Genomic DNA, 13,882 nt, shown 5'->3' with positions numbered 1-13,882 from the left:
AATCAATGCCTTAACTGTAATCAATTGTTCACAAGGATGCCATATGTCCTCTTTCATGCTGTTGTTTCAGTTGAGGCTCCAGGAGCCTCTTATAAAAAGGCCTAAGGATAAAGAAGTGTGCTGGGTGTCCAATCAATGTTTTTTTTTATTTCACAGTTGCAAAAAAATTATCTATGGCTTTCTAAAATCTATTGCTTACCTGTCATCTATTGTTCAAAAGGATGCCATATGTCCTCTTTCCTGCTGTTGTTTTTGATGGGGGTCCGGAACACTATTCTAAAAAAGGCCGAAGGAGAACGACCTGTACTGTACTTGGTGTCCAATCATGTTTTTGTTTTCAATTTCACGGTTCATAATAAACATCGCCGTGTAACTAAAATCAATGCCATACCTGTACTCTGTTGTTCAAAAGGATGGCATATGTGGTGTTTCATTCTGTTGTGGTTGTTGAGGGTCGTGGCCGTGGGACAGTGTATAAAACGGCTGAAGGAGAACAACCTGTACAGCCTTGCTCCTCTTTTTAGGCAGGCCAGCTCTTTGCATACATGCCCACAGACTCTGTAGCGCATGCCTCTTTTAGGGAGAGGTGCAGCCATAATGCAGGGTCAGAACCTCTGCCTGCAACTGTTATACTCGATTTTGCGAAAGGAAGTAAGCTTACCATGGTTCCCTGCATGCACGTATTGTTGTTATATTTTGGTGAGGGTAATTATGATGGCCATGTAGACCACCACCACTGAGAGTCCTGGAAGTAACAGGGATGAGATGAAAGAGCTAAGAATAGTAGAACTTGAAGCAACAGAGTTAGCCATGGGTGTTAGTGCAAGACCGCTTGGCTTTTTTTTGGCTTTGGGTGCGGCTATTCATGCAGGCCATATAGAGCTGCCACCATTCGGTGTTGTATCAGGTATTAAACTAATAAGAACAGTACTACCAAAATAGAGCCAATGAAGGGCCTTAGGAAGACTGAGCCAAGGTTGTATTGTAGTATTTGGTTAGGTTAATCATGATGGCCATGTAGACCACCACCGAGAGTCCTGGAAGTAACAGGGATGATGAGATGAAAGTGCTAAGAATAGTACTACTTGAAACAACAGAGTTAGCCATGGGTGTTAATCCAAGACCGCTTGGATTTATTTTTGTATTGGGTGTGGCTAATCATGCAGGCCATATAGAGCTGCCACCATTCGGTGTTGTATCAGCTATAAAAATAATAAGAACTGTACTATCAAAATATAGACAATGAAGGGCCTATGAAGACTGAGCAAAGGTTGGATTGTAGTATTTTGTTTGGCTAATCATGATAGCCATGTAGACCGCCCGTAACAGGGATGAAAGTGCTAAGAATAATACTAATTGAAACAACCGAATTAGCCATGGGTGTTAGTCTAAGACCACTCGCCTTTTTTTTTGGTTTGGGTGCAGCTAATCATGAAGGCCAGATAGACCTGCCACCATTTGGTGTTGTAACAGGTATTAAACTGCAAAGAACAGTACTACTTAACACAACCTACTTACCATGGGTCCCAGAGCATATGTTTGGTTATTATATTTTGTAAGGGTAATCATGCAGGCCATATAGACCTCCACCGATAGGGTGAGTATGAGTAACAGCTATTAAAATGCCAAGGACATTACTAATTAACACAACATAGTTACCATGGGTCGCAGACCAAGAGCAGATGTCTTATTATTATATTTTGTATGGGTAATCATCCAGGCCGTATAGACCTCACCAAATAGGGGGAGTTACAGAGATTAAAGTGCTAAGAATGGTAATACTTAAAACACAACCTAGTTAAAATGGGTACCAGACCGCATGTCTTATTATTATATTTTTTCAGGGTAATCAGGCAGGCCATATAGAACACCCCCGATAGGGGGGGGGGGGGGAACAGGGATTAAAGTGCTAAGAAAAGTACTAATTAACACAAGCTAGTTATTATGGGTCCAACACCGTGTGTCTTGATGTTATACTTTGTCAGAGTAATCATGCAGGCCATATAGACCTCCCTTGATAGGGGGAGTAACAGGGATTACAGTTATAAGAATAGTACTACTTAAACACAACCTAATTACCATGGGTCCAAGACCAGATGTTTTATTATTATACTTTGTCAGGCTAATCATGCAGGCCATATAGAGCTCCAACAAAAGGGGGGGGGTAAGAGGGATTCAAGTGATAAGAAAAGTTTTACTTAACACAACAAAATTACCATGGGTCCCAGACCGCGTGTCTTGTTGTTATACTTTGTCAGGGTAATCATAACCGCTATATAGACCTCCACCAATAGGGGGAATTACAGGGCTGAAAGTGCGAAGAACAGTACTACTTAACACAACCTAGTTGGGTACAAAAACGCATGTTTAATTATTAGACTTTATTAGGGTAATTATATATCTAACAAATCTATCTATTTCTCTTCTATCGATTCTATCTAACTATCAATCTATGTATATCTATCTATCCTATCTATGAATCTATCTTCTGTCCGGGATGTTTTGAGACAGCGACTTTGGTAATGTTAGTTGATTTAGGCCCATTATGGCTTAAAAGCAGACTCTGCATAAACTATGTAATTTTCCATGGGAGTTTTGCCAGGGATCCCCCTCCAGCATGCGACAGTCCAGGTGTTAGTACCCTTGAAACAAATTTTACATCACTATTGTGGCCAGAAAGAGTCCTTGTAGGTTTTAAAGTTCACCTGCCTATTGAATTCAATGGCGGTTTGCGCGGTTCGCGGGTTCACGAACAATACCGGAAGTTCGAGTCCGCCGTTTGCAAAGCCAGGGATAATGCAGAACAAGTGGAAAATGCGGAGAGTTTATCACCTGGAACTGGAGGGTTCAAAATGGAGAGCACCAACAGCCATGGATAACGGAGTTATTTCATGAGTAACGAGTGCGGGCTGAAGGGGCCTGCCATCAATGGCCTCAATAGCAAGCAGAATGGACTGATGCAAAACAGGAATGGAGTGCTTTGATACAAAAGCACTGTCAATTAAATAGCCCGCAGCACCGGAGTCAACAAGAGCCTGGGTGACAATAGAGGAGTCCACCCAGGAAAGGACAACCATGACCAAAGGTTTCTCCTTTAGCGGTTCCGGGGACGAGGATAAACCACCCAAGGTCTGCCCCAACAGGACCTTAGGTGTGAGTATTTCCCGGCCGTGTAGGACAAGACTTCAAAAGGTGGCCCTGTAACCCACAATAGAGGCAGAGCCCCTCCCTCCTCCTAAAGGCCCTCTCTGCCGCGGAGAGACGTGTGAATCCCAACTGCATCTGCTCAGCAGTATCTGGTGACTCTGGACCAAGAGGCATGGGAGGAGAGGGAGGCATGGGTGGGAACGAACACGTAGGAGACAAAGGAACAGGAGGCTTCCGCAAGCGCTCCTTGAAAGAGGGCCTCTCACTTAGTCTGATGTCAATTAGGATCAAAAAAGACACCAATGCCTCGAGATCTTCTGGTAAATCTCTGGCAGCAACTTCGTCTTTAATCGCATCAGAGAACCCATGAAAGAAGGCGGCAACAAGGGCTTCATTGTTCCAACCTACCTCTGCGGCAAGCGTACGGAACTCAATGGCATACTGAGCAACAGATCTTGTACCTTGCTGAATGGACATGAGTCGTTTAGCAGCAGAGAAGGAGCGAGCCGGAACATCAAATACCCTTCGAAAGGAGGCCACAAATTCAGGGTAATTTGAAATCACAGGTTTATTAATCTCCCACAAGGGATTAGCCCAGGCAAGAGCTATGTCAGAGAGTAACGAGATGAGAAATCCCACCTTAGCTCTGTCAGAAGAAAACGTCTGAGGTAACATCTCAAAGTAAATGCCCACCTGGTTCAAAAACCCTCTGCACTGATTTGGATCGCCTCCATAACGCTGAGGTACAGGTGCAGAACCGGACATGCTCCTGGTAGGACTAGGTGCAGCAGCGGAAACAGGAGCAGCCATAACTTGCGGGACACTTTGGTCCAAATGTGCAGTGTGAGTCAGCAGGGTTTGCAGGGCTAGTGCAAATTGATTCAAGCGGTGATCCTGTTCATCCATCCTGGAAATTATGGCAGGTAAAGGTGGATTATTAGCACCATCAGGATTCATGTCCCTTGCGTAATGTCAGGGTGCCAGGAATCAGACTAAGACGAGAAGTGCAAAAATAATCACACCTTTATTAATAGCAAAAAATAATAAAAAGTCCAAAAGTCAAATAACAAGTTAGGAATCAAAACCAGAGCTGGTAGTCAGATGAGCCGAGTCAGGAGTCAAAGCGAGTAGTCAGACGAGCCGAAATCAGGAACAAGGAGAACAGCAGAGTCAGGAACAAGCCAGGGATCAGTAACCAGGAGGAACGTCAGACAGCCAGGTAATACACAGGAGCTCTCACAAACAGGTCTGAGACAACACAAGGGCAAAGCATGGCAAACAAAACAGGGAAAAACCCTGACAATAAGTCTATCAGGGTTTTTCTTATTTTGTTTTTCTAGCTGTCTCACATTTGTTAAGAGTCCATGAAAGTTTTCTCGCTCTGACTTCTTAATTTTATATTTATATTTAATGAGTTCCCCTTTCACTACACATTTATGTGCTTCCCAAATAGTTTGTATTGGCATTGTGTCAGATGTAATAGAAAATCATTTAAACACCATATAAAAGGTTTTTTGGGGGTATTTGGCCAGGCAAAAGTACATTCAACAGGTACATGATCAGACCATTTTATTGGTAAAATCTTATTATATTTGAACATGGAAAGTCCCTGTGAGTCTTTAAAAAAATATCTTCTGTGAGGGCTAGAGTAAAAAGGTATCATTTGATTCTGATGAATGCAATGTCCTCCATTTGTCATGAAGGAACAAACACTGAAAAGCAGAGTTTTAACTTATTAATTATTTGTTTAGAAATACTAGAAGAACCTCCTGAGGTATCAATTGTTGGTGTAAACAATCCAGGAATGGAAATATATCTGGACTACCTATTAACTTATGAGGAAGTTTCTAATGCCATCAAATAGCTACAAAGAAAGGGAACTGCAATGGGATCCAATATCGCCCCAGCCTATGCCAACATAGTCATGGATAATTTTGATGAGACCTTTGTTTATGAGAACATACTGTTTCAACAGTATAGTGCCACCTGGTGGAGATTTATCAATGATGTGTTTGGCATATGGTATGGCGACATTGGATCCATAAAAAAGTTTGAAGCTGACTTGAATATATCAGTTAATGGCACCAAATTCACTTACACACAGTGAGGAGTATGTCCAGTTTTTAGACATTAAGTTGTATATATTTATAGACATTTATATAAAGTCCACTGATAAAAACAATATATTAAAGTTTGACACCTTCCATCCACCATCAACAACACTAAGAGTGATCCCTAAGAGCCAGCTTCTAAGGGTTCAGAGGATTGTAAACGAAGAAAGTGTATATGACACCCTCCTTAAAGAAATGTGCAAGAAATTTATACAAAGAGGTTATCAAGAAACCCTTATCCAAACACAATTACAGTCCATTAGTAAACCACTTAAAGTGGCAAAATTGCAGATGGATAAAAAGAAAAAGAAAGAAAGAATGGTTTTTGTATCTAAATTTAATACAAGGAGTTATCAAGTAAACGAAATCTTGAGAAAACATTGGCATATATTAAAAACATGTAATCCTGAAATAAAATAATTTGGTGATTTTTTCCAATGCCAGCTTATAGGAGGAGCTATGATCTAGTAAGAGCAGACCTGGTGGGTGGTAGACAACTAAAACAGATGGCAATTTATGCACCCAGGAAAGGATGTTTTCCATGCCTAGGTTTTTGCAATTGTAACTCGATGATTAAAGGGCAAAGTTTTTTTCACCCACACACTGGAAAAAAGTTTTAAATTCAGGGATTTTTCACCTTCAGGTCTGTTTTTGCAATCTATATTATAAAGTGCCCGTGTTCCATTTTTATGTAGGTCAAATGACCAAGCAGATAAGAGACAGCATTACAGAACACAAGTCAAACATACGTTGCAAGAAAAAAGATGCTCCAGTAGCAGATCACTTTTTGGAAAAGGGACATAACATCAGTCAATTAAGATTTTAAATAATAGAGGAAATAAAAATACCCAGGAAAGGGAGTGATAGAACTGCCATTCTCAATGAAAGGGAGATGTATTGGATCTATCACCTAGATACAATGTACCCTAAGGGGTTAAACCGTGAATTTGACTGGTCGGTGTTTTGGTAATAGGAGGGCTGGAGATTGATTCTGATACTTTGCAAATACCATGATGTATGTAAATAGAAAATGTGTAAATGTTATACTTGGTTTTAACTTTTTAACTGAATAGATTAATGTATTTTAAATTCACATGGTTATGCTTTAATCTCTGAATGTAAAAAGTGCATTTATGATGTAGTAATATAAATAACCACTAGGTGGAGCCAAAGCATAGAATTTCTGTGTGACACAGGTGTGCATAAGTCTATTTAAAGGCAGGTAATGTTAAGATCTGGTATGCATGAGGAAGGACTAAGCTAGGCCGAAACGTTGCAGATATTTGTTGACCCATGTTGTAATATTAATTAAGGTCTTTTATTACTGGAAGTGCTGGAGGACTTGTTGCTTTACGTATACATTTTTGGATATGGAGGAATGTTAAAGTTGCCTCCCACAAAGAGAGTGCCTTTTAAATGATCATTTTTTTTTCATCATATCTTTAATAAAATGATGCTGGCCAGTGCTAGGATAATACAAATTGGCCAAAGTGATAGGGTGGCTATTAAGGCCCTAGCACATCATCCACCTTCAAAATATTTAAGTTCCTTTTTAAAATCACACAAACTTGGTCAAACTAAAGTTAATAATCTGTTGAGAATATAATTTAATTATCAGAGAAACTTGTTGTTTGTTTTCCTCTACCCTTAATCCTTTACTAGCTACATCCTCAGCTCATCATTTTTAACCTCTCAAATGTAGCCTCCAACAAATCTTGATCATAACCCCTTGTATGAAGTCTTTGTATGAGTTCAATATCTTGTCTCTCATAACTCTTATCTGTGCTGACATTCCGCTGTGCTAAAAACTGACTTCTAGGGATAGACCTGGTCAAATGTTGAGGATGGCAGGATTTGGAATGCAAAATGGTGTTCCCCACTTTCTATTTGCGATATATACTGGGGAACCCTCAAGTTGTAAATCTAAGAATGTCACCTTAGAGCTGGAAATTTCACAACTAAAACATAGATGAACACCATTATCATTCAATTATACCAAACAAATCTGAAAAAAGTTTCTTTACTATAAATATTAGGTCATAAAAAAAACCTTCATATACATCAAATGGCTCCCACCACCAACAAATAGATTAGCAAAAGAGGCAAATTTACCTCCCATTGCTGTACTTCCCAATTGCCGATTTGCCTAAGCCAAATAATCATGTTTATTGAGAACAACAACAATGCTGTCATTCTGTGCATCTCTTTCGGCCCTAGAGAGATAACTATGGATATGGAGGGAGGCGGGTGGGCGGCCCATTGATGCAGAGGGGCAGGAGAGGATGGGACTGCTACGCTACAGAAAAATTTAGTTTAAAGCGGTCCGGTAGTGATTGGGAAGGAGGGAGGGGGAGGTTTGGGATGAAGGCTTTATTACAGAAAAATAATTTTTTATTATTATAAAAATAAACATTTTAAAAATTATGTAACTCGGTACTGTCAGACAGCTGCCAGTACCTAAGATGGCAGGAATTAGATAGCAGGGGGAGGGTTAGAGAGCTTTTTGGGAGGGATCATGGAGGCAAGAAGGTAAGAGGGTAATCCTACACTAAGGAAAATAATAATAATAAAAATTAAATAAAAAAAAAAGAGGTGTAAAACTGCATACTGGCAGAATGTCTGACAGTACTTAAGATGTAAGAATAATTTCAGTAAGAAACCCAAAGTTTGGCTATGAAATTGTGGCATGAAATATACCAAAATGGGCCTAGATCAATACTTCGTTTTGATAAGTAAATAAAAAAAAAACAAGGCTCTATTTCTGGTTAAATGTAGTGATGGCAAAAATGCTAAACATGCTCTGGTCTTTTGGGGAAGTCTTAGTCTGCACTGCCCGGTCCTTAAGATGCTAATTTTGTTCTCTTCCAAAGAAATTATTTTTTGCTCTAAAAAGTGCTGAACAATTGAATTGTTTAGAACCCAGGAAAACCCTTTCTAGGGGCAGATAAACTGTTAAGACCACATCATAAAGACTCCTCAGTGTTTTGATTGAACTGAAATTCTGAAAGTCAAACACATCATTTCTTAAAGGGATCTTTTTACTCTACTATACTTCAAAATTAGTATCAGATACAACAGTATCCTTCCCTGTTAAAGCAAAAAAAAAGTTTTAAAATTAATTTCCTGACAAATTTATTGACAAAGAGTTTTGAATGCTGAAAACCTATTATAGAGAGCAAAGTCCTTCCACTTCTGTAAGACCGAGACCTGAATCTTGGCAGATGATAGTCCTACAAGTTCATAACACTTATTTTTGTGACTCTTCCTATGGCAGTTGGACTTTCTTCCTCCTCCTCTTCTTTCTAAAGGGACACCGTGTTTGTTCTTTATCTTCTGTTGTACAACACAAGATAATTTCTTTGCATTAAATAACACTGACATTTTGGTCAAAACATAATCACCTAGATTAAGAGTTTTGCATTATCAGTCAAATAGCAGCATTGTGACGCATCATTTTCCCTAACGCAGCCATTACAAGTCTTGTCGGTATAGGTGTGCTGCAAGCCTTTTAGCCTGTAACGCAACGTCAGTACCGCACTCCTAAAAATGATGGTTTTTAATGGGATTCCCATAGCGCCGGTATTACGAGTTTTGCATTCTGGCTAAAAAGTGAACGTTACAGCCTAAAACGACAAGATCTGTAACGCCATCTAAAGTCAGTAGTTATGAGTTTTACGTTACAAAACTGTAACATAAAACTCATAACTAAAGTGTTCAAAAGTACACTAACACCTATAAACTACCTATTAACCCCTAAACTGAGGCCCTCCCACATCACAAACACTAAATTTAATATATTAACCCCTAATATGCCACTCCCGATATTGCCGCCACTTTAAAAAATATTAACCCCTATTCTGCCGCTCCCTGACATCCTCACCACCACTCTAAAGCTATTAACCCTTAAACTGCCACCCACCCGCATCGCAAACACTATTTAAATATTATTAACCCCTAATCTGCCATCCACCCACATCGCCTCCACTATACTAAAGTTATTAAGCCCTACACTGCCGCCCATTAATAAACCTATTAACCCCTAAACTGAAAGCCCCCACAACAAAATATACTAAACTATTAACCCCTAAACCGAAAGCCCCCACATTGAAATAAACTAAATTAAACTATTTACCCCTAAACCTAGCGCCCCCTAACTTTAGATTAAAATTAGAATTTCCCTATTTTAAATTAAATTAAATCTAATATAATAAGTAAAGTAAAATTAAACTAACTACCAGTTAAATTAAACTAAACTACACATTAAAAAAATCCTAACGCTACTCTAAAATTTACAAGGTATCTAAATACAAAAACAAAAAATACTAAGTTACAAAAAATAACAAACACTAAATTACGGAAAATAAACAAAATTATCAAAAATAAAAAAGAATTACACCTAATCTAATAGCCCTATCAAAATAAAAAAAAGCCCACCCAAAATAAAAAAAAACCTAGCTTACAATAAACTACCAATGGCCCTTTAAAGGGACTTTTGTGTGGCATTGCCCCAAAGATATCAGCTATTTTACCTGTATAAAACCCCACAAGACCCCCCCCAACAGTAAACCCCACCACCCAACCAACCCCCCAAAATAAAAAACCTAATTCTAAAAAAACCTAAGCTACCCATTGCCCTGAAAAGGGCATTTGTATGGGCATTGCCCTTAAAAGGGCATTTAGTTCTTTTACTGCCCAGACCCTAAACTAAAAAAAACACACCCCAAAAACCCTTAAAAAAGCCTAACACTAACCCCCTGACGATCCACTTACAGTTTTTGAAGTCCCGCTTGAACGATCTTCATCCGAGAGTTGAAGTCCTGATCCAGGCAGCGAGAAGTCTTCATCCAGGCGGCCTCTTCAATCTTCATCCAGGCGGCATCTTCTATCTTGATCCTGGAGGCGCAGAGCGGGTCCATCCTGAAGACATCCGACGCGGAGCATCCTCTTCATTTTTTTTATTTTGGGGTGGATTTTTTTTTTTTAAAAGGGTATTAGAATAGGAATAATCTTTCCTTTTTTTGGATTTTTTTGTAATGATAGTTTTTTTTTTTTTTGTAATGTTAGGTTTTAGTGTAAGGCAGGTTAGGTTTTATTTCACAGGTAAGCATGTATTTAGTTTTAAATAGGAATTATAAATTTAATTTAGATCTAATTTCATTATGTTAAAGTTAGAGGATGTTAGGTTTAGGTTTAGGGTTAGGATTAGGGTTACGTTAGGGTTAGGAGTTTATATAGTTTAATTTAGGTTGTTGCAATGTGGGGGGCTGGCGGTTTAGGGTTTAATAGGTTTATTTAGTGGTAGTAATGTGGGAGGCCAGAGGTTTAGGGGTTGATAATTTTATTTAGTTGTGGCGATGTTGGGGAGCGGCAGAATAGGGGTTAATAACTTTAATATAGTGGGGGTGATATCGGGAGTGACACATTATGGGGTTAATAACTGTAGGTAGGCATCAGCGATGTCAGGGACAGCAGATTAGGGGTGTTTAGATTGAGGGTTTATGTTAGGGTGTTAGGTTTAAACTGTATTTTCTTTTTCCCATAGACATCAATGGGGCTGTGTTACGGAGCTTTTGTTTCCGCGATAGCAGGTGACTTTTGCCGGCTCCCCCTGTTGATGTCTATGGGGAAAGCGTGCATGAGCACGTCAAAACACTGCTTGTTTTTGGTGCGGTATGGAACTCAACGCAGCCATATCGCACGCACAAGCCTGGGTTTTTTAAACTTGTAATGGCAGTGCTATAGGGGGTTAAATAAAGCAACTTTTGTTACGTTCTTTACTTTCCCTATAGCGCTCAAAACTTGTAATCTAGGTGAATATGCATAATTTTCAATGTGGCAACACAGCGAGCATGTGTGCATGTATGACTATCATTTTTCTCTATTGATAATTTTAAAATATACATAGCAATATGTATATGGAAAAAATATTAGGTATATTTTAACGTGTTTTACAAAATCACACATTTTATATTTTACAAGTGCTTCTTTTTTTTAATATATTTTATTAATAATCTTTCATAGTTAAAAATACATAATAAAGCAATTTTTATTAGTGCTTCTAAGCTGCCCCAACATTCTACACATATTTAATTCTCGCCAAACAATTAAAGATATTACATTTCCTGTTGAGACTGTGGTTGGTACTGATGTGAACTTATAAAGTACCTGCATTAGTATCAAGAACATATTATATCCTAGTGTTCATTTAAATATATTATAATAGAGTGTAGAGATGTGCAGGTGAAAAAAATTCATTTTGTCCAAAATTTTCTTTTAGTCCAAAGTTTTCTTTTCATTAAATTTAATATGTTTTATAATATAGTTTTCGTTCATGGTCGTGTTCGTTTTGGACTAATTTTGTTTGCAATTTTCATTTCGAACTAAAATATTAATTTTGAGCTACAGTGCAAATTCTTTAAATTTTTCTTTATCTGAAACTGTGATCAGCTATATTAGCTTTAAATTTGTCATTCTATGTCATTTTTAAACGTATTCTTTTATTTATACATCTATATATGTATAAAAAAAAGTAGTAAACTATTCACACGTAACATTACTATACTGGAAGTGTCTATACTTAAACAGACATAGACAAGGATGTGGTGTCGGTATTTTACTTTCCTCTCGTTGCACCTTCCAACAAATACAGCTCTTCTCTTCACTCACATTTTCTTCATTTGAAGCTCACATGATTCGGTTATTCTCTACCCTCTCTATACATGTTGCAGTCAAATACCGCCCCCCTGGCTCCCCAACTAAATTTTTAGATCACTTTGCTGCCTGGCTTCCTTATTTCCTTTCCTCAGACACCCCTGCCCTCATTCTTGGCGACTTTAACATCCCTCTTGACAATCCCACTGCCTCTTCTGCAAAACTACTTCTTCAACTAACTTCCTCTTTCGGCCTGTCACAATGGACTGACTCTCCCACTCACAAATATGGTCATTCCCTTGATCTGATTTTCACCTATCAATGCACTCTTTCAAATTTAACAAACTCTCTTTTTCCTCTCTCTGACCATCATCTCCTAACTTGCAACATCACTTCCCTACCTACAACTCCCCCTCCCTCTACCCCTCACACAAAACTTCACAGAAGCACTAAGTCACTAGATCTGCATCAGCTCGCTAGCTCTCTCAAACCTCTCCTCTCATCCATCACCTCCTTTTCCTGCCCTGACCAATCTATCTGCCAGTATAATTCCACCCTTACATCATTCATTGACATTCTGGCCCCTCCAACCTTAGCTCAGAAACCACACTCATCCTCAGCCCTGGCATACCCCTCTGACACGACACCTACGCAGATGCTCCCGTACTGCTGAGTGACATTGGAGGAAATCTCGGAGTTCAGCTGACTTTCTTCACTACAAGTTCATCCTGAACTCATACTATTCTGCCCTTAAACTTTATAAGCAACAATATTTTTCTAATCTCATCTCTACTCTTTCCTCTAACCCTAAACGTCTGTTCTCCACGTTCAACACTCTTCTCCGCTCACCCCCACCTCCTAACACAACCTCTCTCTCAGCTCAAGATTTTGCAAGCCACTTCAACAACAAAATTGAGTCCATCAGAAGTGAAATCAGCTCTCAACATACTTCCAATCTCCAACCCCCCCCAAAAGCTCACGATCACCCAAAACCCAAATATCCAAAAATGCATCTCTTTTGCCCCTGTCAATGAGGATGAAGTTTCTGCCCTTATACTGTCCTCCTACCTCACTACCTGTCCCCTCAACCCCATCCCCTCACAGCTACTCCCCTCCCTCTCTTCAACCCTCACCCCCATACTGACACACATTTTCAACCTCTCCCTCTGCACTGGTATATTTTCCTCATCTCTAAAACATGCACTGGTCACACCTATCCTCAAAAAACCTTCCATCGATCCAACCTCCCCTATTTCCCTACTCCCTCTTGCCTCAAAGCTCCTCGAAAAGCTAGTTTATGCACGTCTATCCCATTTCCTTACACTAAACTCTCTTCTTGACCCACTGCAATCTGGATTTCGTTCCCATCACTCTACAGAGACAGCAATTGTCAAGGTTACCATGACCTACTTACAGAAAAAAATTCAAATGCCACTTCTTTCTGCTTATCCTCCTTGACCTGTCTGCAGCCTTTGACACTGTTAACCACCCTCTTTTGCTCCAAACCCTCCAATCCTTCGGCATCTGTGACACAGCTCTCTCATGGTTCTCTTCCTATCTGACTAGCCGTACATTTAGTGTAGCCTTCTCCGGAGCATCCTCTGCCCCGTTACCACTTTCTGTTGGGGTACCTCAAGGCTCTGTCCTTGGTCCCCTTCTCTTTTCAATCTACACGTCGTCACTAGGTTCCTTAATAAAGTCCCATGGGTTTCAATACCATTTGTATGCTGATGACACCCAAATCTACCTCTCTGCACCAGACCTACCTCCTTCCTTACTAACCCGTGTCACTAACTGTCTTTCTCTCATCTCATCTTGGATGTCCTCTCACTACCTTTAGCTAAATCTCTCCAAAACTGAACTCCTTATTTTTCCCCCTTCTTCCAATGTCTCCACCCCCAAAATTTCTATAACTGTTGATAATTCCATCATTACCCCTACCCCGCACGCCCGATGTCTTGGGGTCACACTTG

This window comes from Bombina bombina, chromosome 2 (assembly GCF_027579735.1).
Source record: "Bombina bombina isolate aBomBom1 chromosome 2, aBomBom1.pri, whole genome shotgun sequence".
NCBI lineage: Eukaryota > Metazoa > Chordata > Amphibia > Anura > Bombinatoridae > Bombina > Bombina bombina.
This window is presented reverse-complemented; position numbering follows the sequence as displayed.